This window comes from Triturus cristatus, chromosome 7 (assembly GCF_964204655.1).
Source record: "Triturus cristatus chromosome 7, aTriCri1.1, whole genome shotgun sequence".
NCBI classification, from domain to species: Eukaryota; Metazoa; Chordata; class Amphibia; order Caudata; family Salamandridae; genus Triturus; species Triturus cristatus.
The window spans coordinates 1,741,513,531-1,741,533,346 of NC_140590.1; the positions used below are offsets into that span (position 1 = coordinate 1,741,513,531).

General features: G+C 47.8%; 1 protein-coding gene across 4 annotated transcripts in view; it reads right to left on the reverse strand.

The window, feature by feature from the left end:
• LOC146812972 (C-type lectin domain family 2 member B-like) overlaps window positions 1-19,816 on the reverse strand; it is a 375,324-nt gene that overhangs the window by 348,480 nt on the left and 7,028 nt on the right. For 2 of the 4 annotated variants that reach the window (XM_085614655.1, XM_085614654.1), the window contains exon 2: window positions 7,388-7,474. The gene's annotated coding sequence lies outside the window, so the exon portion shown is untranslated. Of the gene's footprint in view, window positions 1-7,328; window positions 7,475-19,816 lie in introns of all 4 variants that reach the window. The other 2 variants (XM_085614653.1, XM_085614652.1) reach the window with 1 other exon arrangement.

Below are 19,816 nucleotides of genomic sequence, written 5' to 3' on the forward strand. Positions count from 1 at the left end.
TGTGAGACCAATTGTCTTGTCTGTTTCCTTGCCTGCTTGACAGTGGACAGGGAAACAGACAAAACCTCCTCTTCCAGCAAGTATAATCATTTTGTCAGCTCCCGTTTCCTGTAATCAGAATGTTTTTTTGGGCTTGGCAGCAGCTTTCAAAGTACCCGCCAAGTCACAGCAAATAGCTATGTCCTGGGGATGGGCACCCCGAGATATAGCAGGAGCTGGCTCCGGGGGAGATGGATTCGCCCAGGGACATTATTGGCCCCAGGAGTGGGTCTGTGCAGCCCTCCTCCTTTCACTTTCACGTGCCTGCCCTGGGGAGCTGGTGGTCCTCAGGGCCGAGAACAGCCCAGGAAGGGGGCCATGTGGACCGCCTCCTGCTTTATAAATAAGAGAAAACCCTGGGGAAGTGGTGGTCCCCGGAGTGCTGGGGCGGTCCATGCTGCCCCCAGCTCCATATTTAAGTGAAGCCCCAGGGAGGTGGCAGTCCTCGGGCTTGGGGAGTCTGCATGCCCCCAAGAATTTAATTTTAAGCCCCGGGAAGGTGGTGGTCCCCAGGGCGGGGGGTCTACAAGGCCCCCCAAGCATTTAATATAGAGCCCCGGGGAGGTGGTGGTCCCAGGGACGCAGGGTGGTCCGTGCAGCCCTCTGCCTCTTATAAAAATGAACTCTGGGGAACTGGGGGTCCCCAGGGCTCACTTAAGACCATGGAGGGGGGTTTGTGTGGCCTCCCTCCAAAATTTAAATAAAGATCTATGGAGGTGGTGGTCCATAGAGCTCAAAGAGCTGCAGGAGGGGGCCCCCATGCGCCCCCCTCCTTTTTTTCATAAAATGCCTCTGGGACCTGACCCACTGAGGGGCCATTTTCATATATAGTGTGGAGCCCGAGCTTGCTTTTAATAAAAATTATTTTTGCCAAGAGTTCATGAATATTGTGATTTTGCGGCAATTGTTATTTAAACAAAATGCTATTTTGGCTTGGCGGGGTCCCTCTGGGACCTATGACCAAGTTTAGGGGGTGAGGGTATTCCTACCCTACCCCCTTTTCTTTTTTTTTCATTATGTTTGGGGGACTCGGCAGAAGCCAAGATGGCTACTATCACACCCTGGTTGAAGTGTTGTCAGCCAATCAGAGCTCTACAAGTTCTCTGCACAGGCTCATTATTATCACCAAATTAGCGCGATCACAGATATACACATTTGGATTTTCTTACATTTTTCAATAAATACTGAGCAGATTTACACCAAATAACAAAAAGATTCATCTGCATAACCAAATCTACCTTTCTGTCAAACTTGGTGTAATTCCTACCCACGGGTCTGGCAGTAGGCATGTTGACAAAGACTTAGGGATCTAACATGGGAAAATGCACGTTTTTTCAGCCCACCATTTTCTTGGCCCCAAATTGGCGAATTACCCAAAAATGTTCATTGCACAGCAAGACTTACTGTGACACTTTTTTTGGCAAATTTATTGAAGATTCGTCAAGTGGAGCCAAAGTTGTAGGCAAGTTATATATATATTTTGTGTTAGTTTAAGAGAAAGTTTATTGATGCAAGATAAAATGCAATACAATGTGAGAAAATGTTAACATAAGAAAAACTTGTATGCAAACTGATAAGGCAATAGAGATGAAAAGGGGGAAGAGGAACAAGAAGGAGTAAATGTTAAGGGTAATCAGATATCAATATATCATAACTACTGTATACATTTTAGTAAGATTTAAAGCAATAAAATGTAAAAGATATAGGAAAGCTGAGCAAAATGGCAAAATAGAAAAAACAACAGGAAATGTATATGTATATACATTAAAAAATATTATTGATGGAGGTTTAGGGACTTCTTCAATTCGAGGGCCATGAGTTTGCGAGGTATGTGCAGATACATCAAGAAAATTGGTAATAGGTAGCCATAGGAGGTCTCTTTTAATGGCAAGGGAAATGGGGTGAACATATGCTCTGTCCAACCCATGGTTGTAGCAAACTCCATACCACCAAGCACGATAGGAAAGGTTGAAGGTATCTTTCCATGATTTAGTAATCTGTTAGTAGGCAACTGCAAGGAGTAGATCATTGATAAGGAAATCACAAGATTGTGAATTCCAATCATCAGAAAGACTACCTAAAAATATGTTAACAAAAGAAAAGGGGATTTGGGTATGGAAAATTGTATTAATCTGTGTCCAGACTTGTTTTCAAGAACTATGAACCTGAGGAAATAGGAAAAGCATATGCTTTAGGTCTGCTGGGTTTGTGTTACAGGACCAACAAGAGGTAGAAAGAGTAGGATTCATTTTGTGTAATGAGATGGGAGTAAATAAAAGTCTGTTGTAGATGTAGAGCAAAGTTTGGGTGTTATTAGCAGCACGGGAAGTTTTTCTAATTTTAATCCAAACCTTATTCCACGTAGACGTAGAAAAGTAGGATTGAAGATCAGTCTCCCAGAGTATTTCCACTTCAGTTTTATCCCTAATTGGTGAAAATGGTGATAGAGATTGGTATATTTTTGATGCCGATGGGGAGAGGGACAGGATGGATAAAGCATGTGGGAGTGAAGAGGAGGGATGGTTTGTGGATGTCATGGTGTGAAAGGATGTTTGGATTAGAGAAAGCAGGGAGGTATATTTGGAAAGGTATGATGAAGGACGAGGAGAACAGCATCCTGGACCCGTCCCAGTCCGGGTTCCACAGCAACCACAGCACCGAAACTGCCCTCATAGCCACCACCGATGACATCAGGAGCCTGCTAGACAACGGAGAAACTGCGGCCATTATTCTCCTGGACCTGTCAGCCGCCTTCGACACGGTCTGCCACCGCACACTGCGAACACGCCTCTACGACGCCGGAATCCAAGAGAAGGCCCTGGACTGGACCACCTCCTTCCTCTCCGGCAGAACACAGAGCGTCCGCCTCCCCCCCTTCTGCTCCGAAGCCACCGGGATCATCTGCGGTGTACCCCAGGGCTCATCCCTCAGCCCAACGTCGTTCAACATCTACATGGCACCGCTCGCCCACGTCGCACGATGGCACAACCTCAACATCATCTCCTATGCCGACGACACCCAGCTGATCCTCTCCCTCACCAAAGACTCCCACACCACTAAAACCAACCTCCACGAAGGAATGAAGGCCGTCGCTGACTGGATGAGAAACAGCCAACTGAAGCTGAACAAGACAGAGGTCCTCATCCTCGGATCCACCCCTTCGGCCTGGGACGACTCCTGGTAGCCGACTGCACTAGGAGCACCCCCTACACCTACCGACCACGCATGCAACCTAGAGATCATCCTCGACTCTACCCTTTCCATGACGAAGCAGGTCAACGCCATCTCCTCCTCCTGCTTCAACACCCTCCGCATGCTTCGCAGGATCTTCAAGTGGATCACCACCAAAACGAGAAGGACAGTCACCCAGGCCCTCGTCAGCAGTAGACTGGGCTACGGAAACCCACTCTACGCAGGAGCCACAGCCAAACTCCTGAAACGGCTCCAACGCATCCAGAACGCCTCCACACGCCTGATCCTTGACATCCCTCGCCGCAGCCACATCACACCCCACCCGAGAGACCTGCACTGGCTCCCTATCAACAAGAGGATAACCTTCAAACTCCTCACCCATGCACACAAGGCACTCCACAACACCGGACCAGCGTACCTCAACAGCCGACTCAGCCTCTACACCCCCACCCACCAGGTCCGCTCCACCGACCGCGCCCTCGCCACCACCCCCCGCATCCGAAGAGTGACCGCCACCGGCAGATCATTCTCCCACCTCGCCGTCAAGACATGGAACACCCTCCCCATCCTCCTGCGGCAGACCGAAGACCTTCTAACCTTCAGGAGACTTCTCAATACCTGGCTCTTCGAACAGTAGCAGCCTCCCCCCCCAGTGCCTTGAGACCCTCACAGGTATGTAGTGCACTTTAGAAATGCTATGATTGATTGAAGGAAAGAAAAAGCGTGATTGAGTAGAAGAGAAGGACAGCCAAGTATCCTCATGACGGAGTTGGTGAACCCATTGAAGACCTTTAAGATGCCAAGCTTTCCAAAATAGAACTTTGTTATTTAATTTAATATCTTTATTATACCATATTGAAGATTGAAGAAATTTGTCTGAAGAAGAAAGTTAATTTGGTAAATAAAGGTTTAAGAAGTTTACAAGAGTTAGTGAGTATAGGAAGAGAAAAAGGAAAGGGTCGTTGAGAAGAGAAAATTATACAGTTTCTTGAAAAGAAAAGGGCTGAAAAATGGACTTTTCAACGACAACCCATAATAGTAGAGAACAAGAATCATCATCTTCTAATAAGAATAATGAGGCCTGTTTGAGAGAGAATGCATTATGATAGATCTGGAAGTCTGGGAATTTAACACCTCCTAAGAATTTAGGATGTTTAAGTTTATGCAAGGAGATGCGGGGTGTTTTGTTATTCCATAAACATTTAGATAGTATGGAATATATAGTTTTTAAATGGGAGTTGGCAATAGTTATAGGAATATTGGAAAGATAAAAAAGAATAACAGGGACTAACATCATTTTGATTGTGTCAAGACGACCCCACCATGATAAAAACAAAGGATTCCATTTAGAAGTAGCAGACTTCATAAAGGATTGGAGTTCTTTTACATTAGTTAAAATAGAATCTTTAATAGAGGGTTTAAACCATAAACCCAGATATTTAATTTTGTCAGAGATCCATTTAAAACCAAATGTAGTATAATCTGCAGAAAAACAGAGTTTATTTAATGGAAGAATTTCACATTTGTCAATATTTCACTTGTAACTGGATACAGAGGCGAAAGATTCGACTTCTGATAAAAAGCCGGGAGATATGATTGCGGATGGGATAAAAAGAGCAAAATATCCTCTGAGTAAACCGATAATTTCAATTGATTACAGCCATATTTAAAACCTATGATTTGGGAATTTAAGCGGATCTTCGTTAAGAAAGGTTCCAAAGCGAGAATGAAGAGAAGTGGAGAAAGGGGACAACCTTGTCGTAACCCACGCTGAAGTTGGAAATTAGATGAAAGAAAATCATTTGAGAAAACAGAAGAAACTGGGGAGAAGTAGAGTAAGGAAACATAATTTATAAATGTAGAACCAAAACCAAACTAGGATAAAGTAGAGAAAATAAAAGGCCATCCCACCCTATCAAAGGCTTTCTCAGCATCTAGAGAAATGGCTGCTAATGAATCTTTATATGATCTAGCTTTAGTGAGGACATTGAAAAAGAGTCTAGTATTGTCAGAAAGGTGCCCGCCTTTAATAAAACTACATTGTTCATGACCAATTAACAAGAACTTTAGCAAAAATCTTAAAATCAAGATTAATTAGAGAAATAGGGCGATAATTCTTACACAAATTATGATCTTTACTGTCCATAGGTATTAAACATATTTGAGCTTCTTTAAAAGATCCTGCAGATTTTTTAGAAGAAATAAAGAAGTGAAATAGTTGATATAGTTTGGGAATAAGGAAACGAGAAAAACGAGAATAAAATTTGATGGTGAAACCATCAGGTCCTGGGGCTTTACCTTGTTTAATAGTATGAGTAGCATTACTGATATCAGACTCTTTAGTGTCGTCATTTAACACCGAAAAGTCCAGATCTGGAGGGAAAGGAGGTGTAATAGAAGAAAGATAATGAGAGATTGTATCTGGAGAAACAAAAATGTCAGGGGTGTAAAGAGACTGAAAGAAATAAGTGAATTCCGACAAAATGTCTTCATTTTTATAAAGCATACGATTATTGCAGTCAAGGATAGAGCTGATCTTGGTACGTTCTTGCTTAATTTTTAAATAATTAGCTAGAAGTTTCCCTGCTTTATTCTGGCCACCATAATACTTGGCTGAGGATTTAAGAAGAAATGAGTTGGCATTTTCTGTAGAAAATTTGTTGAATTGAAATTTAGCGCGAACAAGCTCATCCAAGCAAGATTTAGAGCCAGAGATAGAGAAGGAAGATTCTAAATGTTTCATTTGTATCATAACATGTTGTAATTTAGAGAGAGAAGATTTCTTGTGACTGGATACAAAAGAGATAATAAAGTCTCTGGAGGCTGATTTAAAAGAATCCCAAACAATTTGAGTAGATATAAAAGGGGATTCATTTTCAGCAAAGAAAGAAGTAGTAAATGATTAAAATTGTTGGGTGAAATTAGGGTCTAGAAGAAGAGTGTTATTAAATCTCCACCTTCTGGTGCCTTGTGTAGGAGAAGAGATATCTAGACTTAAGATAACCGGTGCATGATCAGAAATTAGGATAGAACCAATGTCAGATTTTAGGATATGTTGAGTGATTGATTGTGAGGTAAAAAGGTAGTCAATGTGAGAATGTGAAGAGTGTGCAGTGGAAAAGAAAACATATTCTAAAAGAGCAGGGTTACATAAGTGCCATGAGTCTACTAATGACCGTTGTTGAATAGTAGAGGTAAGCTGGGAGAACAGAGTGGACAGGATGAATTTAGAGGTGGATTTGCACTCAATAATTGGCTCTATATCCATATTGCAGTCACCTCCAACTAATAAATAATCATCTTGAAAGGACATTAATTTGGATAATTTAGTGGGCCAAAAAGTGACATCTGGAGCAGTAGGAGCATAAAGGTTAAAAAGAGTCATGGGAATGTTATTAAGTAAAAGTGAGTCAGAAACCCATCTACCCGAGTAATCTGATTCTTGAGTAATAATCTGCAAGTCAAGACATTTATGGCACAAAATGATAACGCCATTGCGATGACCTGTGTCTGGGGATGCAAAAATGTTACTTACCCATAATCTTTTAAGTTTGAGAATTTCTTTCTCTACAACATGAGTCTCTTGTAACAAAACTATTTCACAATTCAAATTAGATAAATGGGAAAGAACCCTCTGATGTTTGATCGGGAAGACTAAACCTTTAACATTCCATGAAACAACTTTTAACGCCATTTATAAGAAATGGAACAATATAAACGTTGCATTATAATCAATATAACAATTCATATTTGGAGAACAGTGAAAAATATTAATGAATAATACAGTAAATGTGCAGTTAAACCAGATAATATTAAATTGCTTAATAAAAGAAAAAAGAATGTAGTTATGAAGAGGAGTATAGAAATGAAGAAGAAGAGGAGAACGACAGAATAAGAAGAAAGAAAGAAGAGAAGAGAAAAGAAAGGAGAGAAATAAAGAAAGGAAAGAAAGAGGAAAGAGAAGAAGGAGGCATCATTGAGAAACACAGAGATTCAGAAGTCTGATAAGAAGAATGAAGGGAATACAATAGAGAAAGAAAGGTAAATACATTGAAGAAAGAAAGTAAGGTAGAAGATTCAAAAACATACTGACTTACTACAAATAATATAAAAGGATGAGGGTGGTGATGCCACATAGGGAAATGGCACAACTGACCGGGCGGCTCAGGGCGGATCAGGGAAGGAGGACATCATCCAGATTAGACCAGGGAGAACATAGATCACATCCGTAGAATTACCGCACCTAGTGGATAAAAAAGATAGAGAAGGTGAACAAATGAGAAACACGTAATGTGGTACATTAACACAACATGAAACAGACTGGGAAATGAAATATCAAAATGCTTAGATATGAAAAGCACAAAGAGACATAAGAGGACATCAATTAGAGAGGGACAAAACAAGACGTGTCCATATCATTTTCATGGCATTGGTCCAAGAATCTCTGGAGTAGAGCAGGATCTTCATAAGTCGTCGTTTTATTTCGGTATGTAACTTTGAAAAGGCAGGGGTGGAAAAGTCCATAACGAGCATTGAGAGTACAGAGAGCTGGTCGCAGGGCAAGAAATTTCTTCCGACGCTCTGCTCTTGTCTTGGCATAGTCTTGAGCAAAGAAGAGGGTGGAGTTCTGCCAGGTGATATGATCCTTAGATTTAGCAGTTTGTAAGATCTTTAATAAGTCAGTATATTCCAAAAAATAGATGATGACTCCTCTAGGTTTGGCTGAAGAGGATGTTGTAGTTGAATTCCGAACTAAACGGTGAGCTCGTTGGATGTTCAAAGCAGAAGACAAAGGGAGACCAAGGAGTTGTGGAAGAAATGTCGTATAGAAAGAGATGGTATTTGGACCCTCCAAACCTTCTGACAGGCAATAAATGATCAGATTATTGCAACAGCTGCGATTTTCCAAATTTTCCACCTGTTTCCAGAGAGAGAGAACATCAGATTGTACAGCCGGCATTTGGTGGACTACATCTTAGACAGAATCTATTCATCGTTCCATTAGTACGATTCTATTGTCCATAGTAGACCACTAGTCATCCAAGAATTGAAGATGTCTGTTTGTCCCTTCCATATATGGACGGAGAGCTCGTATTTCTTCAAGCAACACCTCCATAGTGTCTGGTGTGGGAGATGTGGTAGGTGACGGAAGATTTGTTTTAACTCGTTTACTAGTGGTGGTAGGTAATTTCAGAGCAAGAGTAGCTGAGGAGAGTGAGGTACTAGCAGACAGTGTCGGAGCGTCTATATGAGGTGACGATGTAGGGTTTTCGATTTTGTCCATAGTTCTTGAGAGAATAGAGTAGGGATTATGGTCCGCCAAAGAGGATGAAGGGATAGGAGGACCAGCTACACTCCGTCGAGATTTCATTCTCCCCATACAATTTCAGTTAGTAATGTAGTACTACTGTCTGCCTCAAGTAGTGTTTTTTTCAAAGAAACTACAATGTTCATAAAATTGAAGAGAAGAAGGGGTTAGAAAACAGGTATCTCACTGGTTAAGTATGGAAAATATCAAGAGGAGGCAGTCTTGTGTAGAGAAGCCCCAGCAAATATCACATTCCTGTCATAAAGTGGCATCAGAAACAGACGGTACAAAAAGCACATTTTCCAGTCAGGTCAAGTGCAGGTATTAAAAATAACTTCAGCGTTAAAAATCATATGTTGGAAGAGGAGAAAACGCAGGAGTATATGCCAAAACAAATGCCCCTGAAAACATTCTTCGGTGAAAATGCGCTAAGGCAACGGGCATCATGAACTTCAAAATGGAGGTCTCGAGATGAAGGAAAAAACTCATTGAGCGACTTTATCATTAAAAAGTGCTCACCGAGGTTACAGAAAGGTTGCAAACTGTGGCGGAATGCTTCGCATGATAGCTCTAGTCCACAAGGAGCAACAAGGAAGAAAAGGACCACCGGAGGACCCGCACTTCTCCCGAGCCGCCACGGAGCCTCCTCAGGCAGCGGCCATCTTTGGCTGGCACCAAACCACGCCCCCGGCAAGTTATATATATAACCTATAGGCTGTCACCAGTAAGTAGTTATAGTTGGGGCCATGTTTCCATATTAAAAGCGTTTGTTAACTTGCCTATATCTTTGGCGCCGCTTGACGAATCTTCATTAAATTAGCCAAAAAAGTGAAATATATATATATATATATATATATGTATCAACATCACGTTCGTGTTACAATTATGGGCACAGAAGAACCTGGAGGGTACCCTCCCCTACTCCTTTTAATCACCGTCTGGCGCACACCATAGGGCACTAGACCCTCACTCTCACCATATTGTAATATTTTACCATAATTGCACCCTTCACGGACAGCCTTAGTACCCCAGACTGACTTAATCTAATGGGGACATACCACTCACCACCCTGCTCATTGACAATCCAGGAATAAGAATGGGCACTAGACCCGATATTCACTACTGAATTAAAGTAGTTCTGATGTCACATAGGCGACATTCACACACAACATATCGTTTTTGTACTTTACACTCAGACCAGCCACGTTATCGCAACGGTTGATCACAACTTATGCACTTCCAAGCTTATACATAATTATACTGTGAAATCTGCTCTTCATGTGGTCCTTTTTAACATTTATAGCACTATTATGATTTTTGAATGTGCATAAACATGTATTTTCTTTATGTCTATGACTTGATTAGTCATCTGTACCTTTAAATTAGTGTGCAATGGAGGCGGAGGTCATGTGACCAAGAAATGCGTTGTCCTTTTCTGCAACCTGTGAAATAAACCGACCCGCAAAACTTGATCCTGTGGGCTCGAGCAATCTGTTTGTTCGATTTCCTTTCCATTGGAAATATATATATATATATTTCCAATGGAAAGGAAATCGAACAAACAGATTGCTCGAGCCCACAGGATCAAGTTTTGCGGGTCGATTTATTTCACAGGTTGCAGAAAAGGACAACGCATTTCTTGGTCACATGACCTCCGCCTCCATTGCACACTAATTTAAAGGTACAGATGACTAATCAAGTCATAGACATAAAGAATATATATATATATATATTAACTGAAAAACCCATAGGTTTCACACATGTTATAGTTAGCTGGACATTTTACTGATAAAAAACCAATGAAATTCCCCCGTTATAGTTAGTGCAGGCAACTATAACTCACGCGACCGCAATCCTCTGCTGATGCTAATACTGTATTTAGACAATTATTTGCCCATGTCTTCTTCCATTAAATTTTAGCTATACATATATTACAAATATTTTTTTTTCATAAAGACACATATGTCATCAGCAGAGGATTGCGGTCGCGTGAGTTATAGTTGCCTGCACTAACTATAACGGGGGAATTTCATTGGTTTTTTATCAGTAAAATGTCCAGCTAACTATAACATGTGTGAAACCTATGGTTTTTTCAGTGAATTTGCAAGGTTTTTTAAATGCTAATTCCTAACTATAACGTGTGTGAAACCTATGGTTTTTTCAGTGAATTTGTACGTTTTTTTAAATGCTAAGTTACTTTACGCCATTCGTGGCGTGCGCGCCCACTTAACGCAGTTCGTTCCGTGCGCGCACGGTGTGCTTCGCGCACCGTGCGCGCACAGTGAGCACGCGGTGCGCTTCGCGCACCGCGCGCCCACTTTACGCAGTTAGTGCCGTGCACGCTGGGTGGGCACGCGGTGCGCTACGCGCACCGCGTGCCCACGTTACGCTGGATGGGCCATGTACGCACGGTGCGCTTCGCGCACCGTGCGCGCATGGAGGACATATTATGCGCTTCGTTGTGAAAGGTATTGTTTGATTTTTTGTTGTGCTATGTGGTAGACCTATGCCATGCAAAAATGGTGCCCTTCGGGCACCATTTGCACACGGGGTGTGGAGAATATGGATATTTTTTTTTTTCTTCATTTTTTTTACCGTACGCGTACGGTAAGCGTAATCGGCGATTTTTCAAAAAAAATTAAAATTGCATTTTTGCCCTTGGGGGATCTTTAAGGACACCTCCATCAAGGCTAGGTGGTTGGGAGCAGTCTAAACAGTGCCTATATATGTTTTTTGCCTTTGTTTTTCTTCCACCCCCTCAGAGTGCGAGATAGAAAATGGCGGCCACCGCTTCCTGGTTTCGACCGATTCGAATGTTTACTAAGATCTAACAGCCAATCAGAATCGCGCTCGCGCACGTCACCGTACGCGTACGGTAAGCGCACGGTAAGCGCACCGTAAGCTGGCTCAGATATATATATTGATTTAAAGGCTATTTTCTCAGAATCTACTGAACAGATTTACACCAAACCTACAAAAGGCACTTCCTTGACCTGTAGACTACCTCTCTGCCAAATTTCAAGGAACTCTGTTCAGCCGTTCGGGCTGTAGCTGTGTCTAAAGGTCCTATGGAAAAATGCATGGGAAAAACGCGTTTTGGGACCCCCCTTTTATCTCAGCCCCCGCTTGACGAATCCCCCCGAGACTTTCAGGGTAGGAGCGGAGCGTAGCGCCCCATTAGTTTTGAAAATTTCGCGAGGATTCGTCGACCGGCGCCAAAGTTATTCAAAATAGAATGTTGCGGTTTTCCTATGGAAACAGGGTCCTAACTATAACTACCTACTGGCGACCGCCAGTAGGTAATATATATATATATATATATAAATATATATATATATATATATATATATATATATATATAAATATATATATATATATATATATATATATATATATATATATATATATATAGTTCCACTTGCCATCTTTGCAAATCCCAAACAGGCTCCAGCACACTCGGGCTCGCTTTAAGAGGTAAGCTTTATTTGTGGCTAAAGGTTGCTGCTTTTCGACAGCAGCCACGATCTTTCTCGAAACAAATATTAACCGCCAATTTGATTCTTAAATACTATGATCTGGGTGGGTTCCAAAACATTGAACTGACAATGCTAACTTTTTTCTTAAAGTGATACCAGTGCAAAACGTGACACTTCGTAAAACATTTCCACAGTTGTCTTCTCTAATCAAACTCATTGTTTTTTTACATCGTCCTTGTGGCAGAATAATATAAACTGAGAAAATCACAATTTAACTAATAATAGCAGACAGTGAAGCTCTTGCAAGACATCTGAATTGAACAGTCTTGTATCGTCCATAAAGACAACATATTTCCATATGCAGAGTTTCTTGTGCTCAATTAACCTGATCTTTTTAATACATTGTGTTTTTTTATAAGTATAAACATGAACTCTAGGCAAGTGCCCTTAGCTTTCACCATCCATTGTCCAAATCTGGCAAGGGGAATTATGTGGATCTAGTTCTATTACCTTCTCAGTCCTCTGCCTCAAAAGCTGATTCAATAAAAAACTGTAAAAATATTAGTGTGTGTCTATACAGAACCCTATCCCATTTTTTTTTTTAAAACATATATGATGAAGGGGGCGTGGCCAAGATGGCGGGGTGAGCGGACGCTTCCTCCCGTAGCTCCTCCGGCCCGGCCAAGCTAGAGCCCTTTTCTTATGCTCTTCTCCCCCCGCTGAGGCTCGGCGCGGGAGAGGAGCGTGGCGGAGCATCAGGGGTGCACATTGGTGCTGTTTTGGTTCGGATCGCCTCGGGGGAACCCCCCCAAAAGTTCGATCGAGATCAAGGAACGACGACGGCGAGCCCGAGGGGCGGAGCGCACTGGAGAGCTGTCCGGGCGCCTCGGCTGGGCCTGGTGCTGAAAGTTGCGCTCTGGAGGGGATCTGGCCCGCCGTTCGACGGTGACTGAAGGAGCCTTGCGGGAAGGAACCCGACGGTGTGGAAGGCTTGGGACGGGTGCCCCGGCACTCAGACTGGTGACGGCGACACCTCGCACTGTGGAGGCCCTAACCCCTAGCCGAGGTACAGTGGACTCCCTGATGGGGTTGGACCATCTAGGCCCCTGTGCGTGACAGACGGAGGCCGGTGGTGGAATTTATTTTACTGTGGGACGCCTCGGGGGCCCCGGTGGTGTCGTCGGGCCTGGTCGCTTTGGCCTGCTCCGCCCGGCCGCCATTTTGTCCCTGAAGGAGCAGTGGTGGCAGCCTTCGCCGGAGTCCTGGCTGCTGGATGCAAGCGACCCCCGCTGCTGCTGGGCTGACTACCGGAGGGATGTGCTGATGGGACCCCTCCGCTGCGGCCCCCTTGGTTGTCTCACACAAGCTCTTGCAGCTGACGGTGACCGGACTGGGCCGCCATTTTGTCACCTGTGACGCAGCGACTTCACTCGTGGGGGATACCCAGGTCGAGTGCTAGCCGGCGGCTGAACATCCCTGGGGCGCCTGGATCGGTGCCCGACTGCGGAGCTAGCGATGTCTGGAAGAGGAGGCCCGAAGAAAGGGGACCGTACCCTGCCGGACATGCTTGGCAGGGCCCAGCATTTGCGGGACAGGACGCAGCCCTCACCGGGGCCCTCCCGGGCTCCGGCGGATGTGACTGGTGGGGAGCCACCCGTCACGAGGGCCTTTATGGAGGAACTGTTTAGCTCCCTCAGGGAGGACTTCCAGACACTGAAGCGGGAGGTGGCCAGCGAGGTCCGAGAAGTGCGCAGGGAGGTGGAGGGCCTTGGCGAGCGTGTGGAAGCGGTGGAGACGGAGGGCCAACAGCGAGCGGAGGAGATAGTCCACCTCCAGCAGGACGTTCTTCGCCTCCGGGAACAGTGTGTGGAGCTTCAGGCCCACTCTGAGGACCTTGAGAACAGATCTCGGAGGAACAACATCCGAGTGCGTGGCGTGCCGACTGCGGACGAGGGGTCCGATCTGGGGAGCTACCTGCGGGCCCTGTTCCGAGAGATCCTGGGGGAAGCTGCGGACTTTCCCATCAGCATTGACAGGGCGCATAGGGTTGGCCGGCAGCGCCAGTCATCGGCACCTCCACCGGACATTCTGGCCTTCCTGCCCGACTTTCCACTAAAGGAACGCATCATGGCTGAAGCCCGTAGGAAACAGCCCCTGACTTTCCGGGATCGGCCGGTGGCGCTTTACCAGGACCTCTCCGCCATCACTCTGCAGAAACGCAGGTCCTTCAGGATTGCCACTGACTTTTTGCGCGAGCATGAGACGCCGTACTCTTGGGGTCACCCCTTCCGCCTGATTTTTCGGTGGAACGGAGTGTTACACCAGCTACGCTCCTTGCAAGACATTTGTGGTGTCCTGGGGCTCACGGCGGCGGAGGAGGAGGGAGCTACGCCGTCGTGGAGGTCCTCGGAGAGACGGGACCGGCGGAGGTCAACGAGGCGGCGCTCAGCGACCAGTGTGGGGCGCCCGGACTCCCCTACCATCAGAGCGGACATGGCCGACGCCCTGAGGGCGGCGGCCGGGGATTCGACCGGCTCCTCTAGCGTGGCCTTGACGGCCTAACACTCACTCCGGGGGGAGATGTCTTTAGCTTCTTTACATGCTTGGTACGGGGCGGGAGGGTTGGGGGGGAGCGGTTGGAGGTGAGTGGCTGGACGTCCACTTCGCTCTTTTCTACGGACTTGCCCGTTTTGGGGCTTGACTGAGACTATGGGGTGTTTGAGTTTGTGGGTGGCTAGTTGCCAGGGTTGTGTTTTGGGTGGGGGAGGGGGTTGTTTTGGGGTTGGGAAGGTCCCGTCCGATGTTGTCTATGCCCGCTTTGTTTTGGCTTGTCCTGCGCTGTGGCCCCGCGCGCCCCACCCGCTGATTCCCTGCCCATTGCATGGCGCTCCCGACCCCCGCGAGGAATGCCGGGCCTAAAGGTAGTGACCCTTAATGTTCAGGGTCTGAACAACCCGGTGAAGCGCAGAGCGATCCTGTCGTTGCTGGAGGGGACGCAGGCGGACATTTGCCTTTTGCAGGAGACACACTTATTGCCCCGAGATTGCCATAGGATGCGTTCTGCTAAGTTCCCTACCCAGTTCTTTTCCTCGGCAGCGAACAAGACGGCGGGGGTAGCCATTCTCCTAGCGAGCTCCTTTCGGGGGGAGGTGTTGCATAAGTGTGCTGAACAGAAGGGGAGGCTCCTTGCGTATCGCATGCGCCTGGGAGGCATAGCATTTACGGTCGGCTCCGTTTATAGCCCAAACGATCACCAAGAGCGCTTCCTAGATTCCGCGCTGGTGGATGTCACTGCTTCCCCCGACCGCCACATTATCTTGGGGGGTGACCTCAACATTGTCTTTGACTCTGTGATGGACAGATCGGCGCAGCGCTTCCCGCAGACGGGGGAACTGTCCCAGGATGGGAGGGCCCGGATTGCGGAAATGGATTTGCACGACCTCTGGCGCTCCATGCACCCCACGGATAGGGACTACTCTTACTTCTCGCACGCGCACCGAACCTACTCACGGCTGGACTATCTCCTGGTGAGTGGACCGATGCGTGCCGCTGCCACGGCGGCGGACATCGGGGTCCTGACCCTGTCTGACCACTCCCCAGTCACCTGCGTTTTCCAGTGGCCGGCGGCCTCCCCCTCTCGGGGGGTGTGGCGCCTCCGGGATACACTTCTACACAAAAAGTCGGTGGTGCAACGCATCGGGGAGGTCATACAGGACTATCTCACCCACAATAGCAACACTGACACCTCGCAGGCGACACAGTGGGCGGCATTGAAGGCCGTCCTCCGGGGGGAATTCATCTCTATCTCTGCAGCTGAGAATAAGGAGCGGCAACTGAAGAGGGATGAGCTGACAGCTCAAGTCCGGGAGCTTGAGCAGGTCCACCGCCGCACGGGGGTGCCGAGGGTGTGGAGGCAGTTGAAGGCAGCGAGGAAGCTCCTGTCGGCTCTGGATCTTGACAGGGCGGAGTACGCTGCCCTACGCTTGAAACATGCCTACTACACTGGGGGGGACAGATGTGGCAAGCTCCTAGCACACCGGCTCCGGGTCGCGCAACAGCGCAGCGTTGTGAAAGAATTGGTGGGCGCGGACGGGGGGGTTGTCTCCGGGGACGCGGAGGTAGCGGAGTCTTTCCGCGGCTTCTACGAGGCGCTGTATGCTGAGGAGCCCTCCTCGCCACGGGATGCCGACGGCTATTTGGAGTCGGTGACCCTCCCGGTACTGGATCCGGCTCAGGCTGACCACCTGGAGCGGGACATCCATGTTGAGGAAGTGATTTCAGCTATCGCGCGGCTGAAACATGGCAAGGCCCCGGGCCCGGACGGGTACACGTCGCTATTTTACAAGACTTTTTGCACGGCCGTGGCCCCTGTCCTTACTCGGCTATTTAACTCTTTCTCCGAACCGGGAGCCATCCCTCCGGATCTCCTGAGGGCGACGGTCGTGGTAATCCCGAAACCTGGGAAGGACCGGGCCCTCTGCGGCTCGTACCGACCCATCTCGCTTTTAAATGTCGACCTCAAGTTGTACACGGGGATTCTCGCGTCCAGGCTGAGTCCACACCTCCCCGACCTGGTGGAGGCGGACCAGGCTGGTTTTGTGCCCGGCAGACAGACGGTTGACAACACCAAGAGGGTGACGCATGTTCTGGAGAAGGCCTCAAGGATCTCGGGGGAGCGGATGTTGCTGTCCGTTGATGCGGAGAAGGCCTTCGACAGAGTTCACTGGCCGTATCTTGAGCTGGTCCTCAAGAAACTGGGAATCGGCGATAAGTTCCGCACCATGGTATTTAACTGCTATAAGCATCCTTCAGCGTCGGTGCGGGTCAACGGGTGTAGTTCCGGTGGCTTTGCCATCGAGCGCGGCACGCGGCAGGGCTGCCCTCTTTCGCCGCTCTTGTTTGCCCTCTACATGGAGCCGTTTGCTCAGAGGATTCGTAATAATCCGGATGCTGTCGGGGTCCGGATGGGCCAGTACGTCCACACCGTCAGTCTCTACGCGGATGATGTCCTGCTGACTTTGGACGACCCTAGGAGGTCGCTGCCTGCGTGCCTCCGAGAGCTGGACGCCTTTGCGGGGGTGGCCGGCTTCAAAATGAATATGAGCAAGTCGATGGCATTAGACGTGTCCCTGGCTGCGGAAACCAGGAGGGATCTTCAGCGGCTCTTCCCCATGCAGTGGTCCTCGTCCACGGTGCCGTATCTGGGGATTCTGCTGGCGCCTACATTACCGGAGATGGTTACGGCCAATTATGCCTCCCTCAGCAGGAAGATCAAGGACGAGCTTGGCCGCTGGAACAAAGGCCTGCTGTCCTGGCTGGGGCGAATCGCGGCGGTCAAGATGACGGTGTTGCCCCAGATACTATATCTTTTCCGGGCCCTTCCGCTCCAACCCCCGGTGGGCTGGATACGACAAATGCAGGCTGACATCTCCCGCTTTGTCTGGCAGGGCCGCAGGCCACGCATGAAGAGGGTCCTCTCCACGCTTGCTCCGGAAGCGGGGGGGCTCGGCATTCCGGACCTCCGTAAGTATTTTCAGGCGGCACAGCTCCGCTATCTGGTGGAGTGGAGCAGGTGGGAGTCCGACAAACATTGGCTCTTCCAAGACCAGGCAGTGGCGGGCCGCACCTTACAAGAGGTTCCATTCCTGCGCCGCGCGCATCGCCCCCCTAATCTTTACGCTTCCTTTGTTACGCGGGTCCCCCTCCGTGTGTGGGACGCGGTCTGTGAGGCCCGGGGCCTTACCACCTTCCCTTCGCCGCTCACTCCCATTGCGGGCAACCCGGACTTCTCCCCGGGGATGGAGCCGGGGGTTTTCTCCCACTGGGTGCAGGCGGGCTGCAGGGCACTCTTCCAGATCTATGGCCCGGAAGGAGTGGTTCCTTTTCAGCAACTCCGCCAGGAGTTCGGCCTGACGGAGCTGGACAGATTGCGCTACATGCAAGTTCGGCATTGGGCCCTCCAGCCCCAGGTGCGTGCCACCGCCGCCCGTCCCATTACACCGTATGAGAGGTGGTTGGCTACTCGGACCTCCGACGCTAAACTGATCACCGACCTGTACAAATACCTACAACCCCCGCCGTTTCACTACTACAACCCGGGGAGGGAGCGCTGGCACAGGGAATTGGGTAGGACACTCAGCCACAAGGAATGGGACAAAATTGCGTATCGGGCGCGGCACTCTGCATATCACACGGGCCTTACGGAGACCTTTACTAAGGTGTCCACATACTGGTACTACACCCCGGAGAGACTGTATGAAATGCATAAACACACTGACAGGGGGTGCTGGCGGAGCTGCGGGCAGGAAGGTACCCTTACACACATTCTTTGGGATTGCCCAGTGCTGACCGCCTACTGGAAGGAAGTCTTGGACGAGGTGGATAAGCACTTTGGGATAGAGCTGACGCGACTCCCGGCGTATGTCCTGTTGGGCCTCCCCAATGACCTAATGTACCCACTGAAGTCCCGTAGGGGTAGGCAGATCGCAATCGCGCTGGGGTCTGCGGTTCAGAACATTCTAATCCACTGGCGCACAACCACCGTCCCCTCCATCACCGGTTGGTTGCATAGGCTCTGGCATGTGCTGGGGATGGAGAAGCTGTCGCTTACGGTTGCGGGGGAGATAGACCAATTTGAAGAGCTATGGCAACCCTTTCTAGCGCTGCTGTCCACGGAATTCCGGGAGCTTACCTGCCCGAGGTATCTTAGGCTTCTCAGGCTGACGCCGCCGGTGACCCCGGCGGACTAGCTTACATGTGAGACGGGGACCCCCCGGGGAGGGGGGGGGGGTGCGGGGCTTCCTGGTTAGGATTACTCTGATGCGGGACCATAGGACGGGGGGGGGGGGAGTGTTGTTTTTTCGTTACCGGGAGGATGGGGGTTGGGAGGGGGGGGATTGTGTTCTGTTAAGGTGTTGATGGGGGGGTTTTTATTGCTTAGATTTGGGGTGTCAGATACGCGTGCGGGGATTCCACAGCTTGTATTTCTAGCTTTCATTTACTGTGTTTTCCCCCCTGACCCACCGCGCTACCTATTGCCAACCCTCTGGAGTTGCACCCTTTTTCTTTGACTGTATTCTATGTATCCTGCCCTCCTATCCCCCTCCCCCATGGTTTGTTTTGTCTCAATAAAAACGTTTTAAACATAAAACATATATGAATACAACTTATATCGAATGGATGGCCCTACTCTAAAATTTGCCAATTGCTCAATAATCATGAAAACAGTGCAGTTTCTCTCTTAGATATGAACATAAAACTCTTCTTCAGTATTCAGCCCCTTAGGTGTTTTTGTATTGAATCTCAATATAAATTTGCATTCAAGTTGTCTCAAGTACTTCTCTCTATTGCCCCCTCTCAACCGTGCTGCCAATATAGAGCTTCGGGGAAGTACATTTCAAGACATACACAACAAACTCTTTCCTACAATTGAGTGGCTTTCTACTATACCACATCTTGTATTAAAAGGGCAATGGTACTTCTGTGGTATTAACCCCATAATTGCAAGCCTTGCAAGTTATGACATTTCTTAAAACCTCCATTACCACCTAACACAGTCCTCTGCTGTTGTACTTCTGGGCTGCTGACGACTAGATCGTCTCTCATAAATCTTGGCCTTCGAAAATCTCTGAGGGGTCTAATATGTATTTTTTAACTTATGACCAGGCCGTTGCGTAATAGATGCCAATGCTTATGGAAAATACCTCTAATTTTCTGATGTTGTGCAATATATCCAGTGATGATACAAACCTCATTTGGCTACTGTCTTGTTGTCATGCTGTTACCATCTGCAAAAAGCAGC